We start from the raw sequence: 6,000 nt of genomic DNA on the forward strand, positions 1-6,000 counted from the left end.
TATATGTTCTACAGCACGTTAACCTAGATTTTTTTATGTTAGCTGAAACGGTACGGGCAGCTGAGGCCCCTAATCAAGGCCATCCCATTAACGCTGAGCCAGGTACCCATTTTATAGACCAACCCGTAGGGGTGGATGAACAGCTATGTCGACCGTGGACCGACTGCCGCAGCCAGGATTCGAACCTGTGCGCTCGACCCTGGGCAGCCCGTGAATGCGTCACGGTCAAGAAGGCTAAACGCTGTCGTGATTTTTTAGTGTGCGTTTTTTTTTTTTTTTTTTTTAGTGTTTATGACTAGCTATAGACTGTGACATATAAGAAAGAAAAAGTATTCCTTTGCGTGTACTTGGGAAACACTGCACGTATTTTGGGAACATGGAACTCGAATTAGTCTAACTTCCAAGGTTGTATATTTTCTGTGACATTTTCCATAACATCAGTGCATCTTTTGGAAGAGAACATTTCTCCTTTTTTTTTTAGCATTTGTCAGCCATTCTTTTTGAATTATACTGTAGCCATGGAAACTGCTACATATTGTCTTGTGGGGAAAAAAGGAATTCATACACGTTCACGTCACTTGAGATTAGGAAACACGGCACCGTAGAGGAAAATACGGTTCCTGGCAGTGTCCATAAGGTCGAAGGATCGGTGACTCTATTTTCAGGTTTGCTACTAAGCCTCAATTTTACTGTAATATAGAATTTCCATTCACTCTTCCAGCATACCAACACATCAGCGGTGGTAAGCTTGACTCCCCACTTTGCAGTATAATCTTACGATGCCTTTGACTTGCAGGTTTAGCTTAGCCAGCACGGACCTTGGAGGAGGAAAAGCTGGCTGCATCTACCGGTAGAATAAAGCTCGTGGAAGACTCTATAATCCAAGGACAGCTGGAGGAGGAACTCTTCGCCAGGAACCCATCACGCCGTAAACGCATATGCTCTCCAGGCGTCAAGGTAGACGATGTTGCCGACGTTGTAGACAAGGTTGGTAGGGGCTATAAGGCTAACACTCTCCTTATCTGTCGTGTCGATGCTGAGGGCGTGTTGAGGGAGTGATCGATGGGGTGCGGGGGCTTTTCGAGAACATCACCAGTTTAGTCGACGTTGCCGAAGTAAAATTATTGGTGTGATTCCAGTTCTTTCTAGGACCGGCATCAGGAACGCCTTCTTTAGTGAGGTGTTCAGTGAAAATAGCAGGTTAGTTCGCGGGGGAGGGTAAGGACAGACTACACTTGAACGAAGTAGGAGTTGCGCGTTTTAGTATCCTTTTGAGTGAGTTTACACGCGAATTCCCCACTCTATCTAATAGTGACTGGATAAATAAAGCAGACGATAGCGTCTGGCTTTTCTTTTTTCAAAGTTCATTTTAATCCTGTGGCGTAAAATGTTTGTATCCGTTGAGAATGTCGACTTCATCTTTTACAGAAATTTAAGATAAGCTTCGTAGGAAAATAATAGTCATCCTAGCACCGATCATTCCCACGTCTCCTCCCTATCTAACAGACCTTCCTCCTCTTTTCCATTCACTGTACCAACATTCGAGGTCTCTCCACTAACCTCTCTTCTACTTCCCTCCCTAACAGACCTGCCTCCTTTTCTATTCACTATACCAACATTCGTGGTGTCTCTCGTCCCTCTCCGATTACCTTATTTCTCTCCAAGACCCAGTTGTCTAATGTCGTTCTCCATAACCCCCCTTTCTCACCTCCAGCTATAATCTCCGCGCATGATTACGGTTCAGAGGTGGTTGTCTGTGCTTATTCCACCATTAACCCACCTCTGACATGCCTCGAAAACCTTGAGTCCCCAAATTTTGATGTTATTTGCCTCACGGTCCGTTTCCCAGCTACCCCTGTTTCCTTTGTTTCGCCTGTTGCTCTCCTGATTCTACAAATTCTATGTCTTTCTTGATCTAACTTTCCTCCATGAAACCGCGGCATCCTGGCAGCAGCTAGCCCAAATCCTCTACCTGGAGGATTTCAACGTTCACCATAGGGAATGGTTGAATTCCTCCCACACGGATGGTGAGGCGACTGAGTCTCCCACATCCTCCATTCTCAATGGTCTAGAACGCCACCCATATTCCAGTGTACATATTAGTATAACCTGGGAGTAGGTTTTCTCTAATACACATAGAATTGAATACGACAGCATATTTACAGTTATCAATCTTCTTTTTTATGTTCTCTAATTTTCTCAATATTGTTCTACAATTAGGTAGGTGTTTAAACACTAGTTTTCCAAAATCATCCATCATATTTCAATCCAACTTTCGTCTTCACAGAGGCATCATCAGGAATCCACAAAATAAAAAGAGAAGAAACCGAGTCACAAAACTTGGATATAAAGTATAACGCAAACAACATGTATATAAGAAACAAAGTACAGTACACTGAACGTAAAAAGTAAGGGGGGGGGGGAAACTATAAGCGATACAAATTGACAATATCATGACGGGTAGAATGAGTTACAACCTAAATACAAAATATGGATACAGAAATACAAAAAAAATTACACGAAGTAGGAATATAAACAGTCCATCACTAAATGCGCTACGTTAGGCCAAGAGGGAACGTAATTGTCCGAATGTGGCGTTGAGGTAAGGTTGGACTCGTCTATTTCTCTCCGACCTTCAGAACCCAGGACCGTGTTGGTCAGCGACTGGTTCCCCCTGTCCTGAAATAGCGGACTCGGTAGCTTGCGGCGGGCCAGTGACGTGTTCCTCTGTTCTAAAACGGCATTAGGTCTACGTCCTATTGGTGGGCTATCAAAGAGCTGTAAGGCGGTGGTCATGTTTGTCTGGATGTTGAAGACAAGTGCTTACGCTCTAATGTGAATGGTTCCTAGTATCTGTAGTCTCCACCGATCACTGCAGCTAGTAATGATTTTGGATTTATTTACTATGATCTCCCTCATGAAAGAGAAAAAGAGGTATTTGGGCGGTACTATTACGGGAGGAGAGAACAAATGATTGGGAGATGTATAAGAGAAAGAAGAAGGCCAAGGGGATGCTGCAGTGGTTGAAAAAGATGGCAAATGAGAGTTGGGGTGAGCAAATATCAGTAAACGTCAGGGAAGGAGGTCAAAAGTGTAGCAAAAGCAGGAGATCAAGTGGAAACATCGGTGAAAGGGACAAATGGGAAAGTGGCAACAGGTAGTGATTAGGGAAGGACTTTTTTGAAGAACTGTTGAATGTGGCAGATGTAGGTTGCTTTGGTCAGTAAGTTATGCGAAGTGAGAGTGCTTAATGAGGCTAGTTTGGTGAAGAGAGAGGAGCTAGAATGTGGCAAGGCGGTTAGAGTCGATGGTATTGTCGCTGAATCTATCAAAAAATCGGATGACTATGTTGTTAATTGGTTCGTTAGGATTTTTAGTCCATGTATGGATCATTGAGGTGACCAGTGGAAGGTCTTAAGAGTCCATGGTGTGTGAGGAAAGCTACTGGAAGTTGTGTGAAGTTTGTATCAAGGGAGTAAAGGAGGAAGGGAGGAAAGTGAGTTGCTTCAAGTGTGGATGGAGTGGCAAGGGAGGTCGATGCAAGAGCCTCGTGGAGAGGGGCGAGTATGCAGTCTGTAGGGGACAACGGTTCCTGGAAGTGAGTCAGTTGTTGTTTGCTGATGACACAGCACTGGTGGCAGATTCGAATGAGAAACTGGAGAAGTTAGTAATTGATTTTGGAGGAGTGTGTGAAAGGAGAAAGTTCAATGTGGATAAAAACAAGGCTATTAGGTTCAGAAGGGTTGGGGGACAGGTTAGTTGGAGTGTGAGTTTGAATAGAGAAAAATTGGAGGAAGTGAAATGTTTCAGATACCTATGAGTGGGCATGGAAGCGAATGCGAGTCATAGGGTGGGTAAGGGGGAGAAAGTTTGTGGAGCACTGAATTATTTATGGAAAGAGAGAAAGTTATCTGGGATGGCAAAAGTGAGTATGTTTGATGGTATAGTTGTCCTAACAGTATTATATGGATGCGAGGCATGGGATATAGATAAGGCGGTGCGGAGGAGGATGGATATATTGGAAATGAAATGTTTAAGGACAATATGTGGTGTGAGGTGGTTTGATCGAGTAAGTAGTGTAAGGGTAAGAAAGATGTATGGTAATAAAAAGACTGTCGTTAGGAGAGCAGAAGAGGGTGTGTTGAAATGGTTTGGACATATGGAGAGAGTGAGTGAGGAAAGGTTGACGAAGAGGACATGCGTGTCAGAAGTGGAGGGAAAGAGGAGACCAAATTGAAGGCGGAAGGATTTTGAGCGATCGGGGTTTAAGCATGCTGGAGGATGAAAGTGTACAAGGGATAGAGTAAATTGAAAGGATTTGCTATACGGGGGTGGACGTACTGTCAAATGGACTGGACCAGGATATGTGAAGCGTCCGGAGTAAACCATGTGGGGCCTGGATGTGGATAGGGATCTGTGGTTTCGGGGCATTACACATGACAGCTGAAGAATGGCTGCGACCTTTCTTATGTTCCTGGCGCTACCTCGCTTATGCGGGAAGTGGCAGTCAAGTGTGACAAAAGGAAAATGTGTTTCTGGGCTTCGGCCTTATGAGGTTGCACTGCGAGAGATGAGTCACTTTGGCGAGGTTATATTTTTGTGTGTACATTCTTATGAAAAAAAGTTCTCACATCAAGGGAATGACAGAAGTCCACATCAAGGCAGGACGTTAATTAAAGTATAAAGAAGATTATGATAGGGAAAAAGGAAAGATATGTGTACCTACATATGTTCATACGGGAGTATATATATATATATATATATATATATATATATATATATATATATATATATATATCATGGCACATCACAGCACTACCTTACATTTGTAAACAAGTACTGAATGCAGAAAGGTCTAATTATACAGACAATTGTTTTTCATTACACTTTTCAAAGACGTCTGTTGTTCGACAGAGTGCATTAGTGTTTACATAGCAACTTCACTGAGATGCATTTGATCCTTGTACGAAAACGATTTTCATCAAAGCATTTCGAAAAAAAAAAGGTGGTCACATCCTTGCAATATATCAAATAGTATGTTGAAATCACAGTGGTTTTTGGGGTGTACCTTTTCAAAGACACTCACTTTGACTTTGAAGTATTGTATTCATTTACGTAAACACTTGCATCAGAACACCCCAAGGGAAAGAGAATTGAACGTGCGAAGCCATTCTTACGCGTCTTTGTAAACACACAGGCCTCTGTGGCGAGCCACTGGAGGGGTAGGAGGAGGAGGAGCAGCGGTGGTACGACACGCTGGCCACCACCCGAGTGTTGCCGAGGACAGTGAGAGACTGAGAGGCAAGCGCTAGGTGCCGGCAGACCAGCAGACGCGACGCAGCCTCCGATCACCTCCCCCTCCTCTTCGCCAGAGCCATCACCGTTCAAGTGAGAGCAACTCTGTGAGCCGACCCCAGGGTGAGTGAGGTAAGGACGCAGAGAGAGAGAGAGAGGAGTGAGGCAAGGCGGTGAGAGAGAGGGGGGTCCTAAGCAGTAGCATAGTGCTCTCTCTCTCTCTCTCTCTCTCTCTCTCTCTCTCTCTCTCTCTCTCTCTCTCTCTCTCTCTCTCTCTCTCTGCATCGTAACTCATCCAATTTTTCTTCATCGACAGCTACCGCCACCCGCCCACTCCACTCCATCCGCTATAGCCATGACCACCACGGCCACCTACCCACCCACCACTCCATCCACTACACAGAGGAATTTGAACAGCAACAGACATCTTGGGTCCCCTCGAGTCTGTTGGCAACAGTGGAGGAGGCACGAATGCCATAGATCAGTGAGGTAAGAGTAGAAATAAGTATATAAAAGATAAAAAGAAATATTTACTTTTCATGTAGCTTAGGAGGCACAAATAATGTCAGTCTTAAATTTAAAGTGAAATATGTATGAAGTCTATTCCTAGACGTATCTATGGTACTACTTTCAACCACTGTGTTTGGCAAATCATTCCACATGCTAACTATCCTGTTGATAATTTTGACTGTATCAGATCACCCC

The 6,000-nt window shown here is 44.0% G+C and overlaps 1 protein-coding gene across 2 annotated transcripts in view; it reads right to left on the bottom strand.

Annotated features, from left to right (window-relative positions):
- The window catches only part of LOC139749377 (glycine receptor subunit alpha-2-like), a 231,530-nt gene extending 226,150 nt beyond the window's left edge, over positions 1 to 5,380 (bottom strand). For both annotated transcript variants that reach the window (XM_071663162.1, XM_071663161.1), the window contains exon 1: positions 5,178 to 5,380. The gene's annotated coding sequence lies outside the window, so the exon portion shown is untranslated. The remainder of the gene's footprint in view (positions 1 to 5,177) is intronic.
- Between the last annotated feature and the right edge of the window lie 620 nt (positions 5,381 to 6,000).

Source organism: Panulirus ornatus, chromosome 7 (assembly GCF_036320965.1).
Source record: "Panulirus ornatus isolate Po-2019 chromosome 7, ASM3632096v1, whole genome shotgun sequence".
In the NCBI taxonomy this organism is placed as follows: domain Eukaryota; kingdom Metazoa; phylum Arthropoda; class Malacostraca; order Decapoda; family Palinuridae; genus Panulirus; species Panulirus ornatus.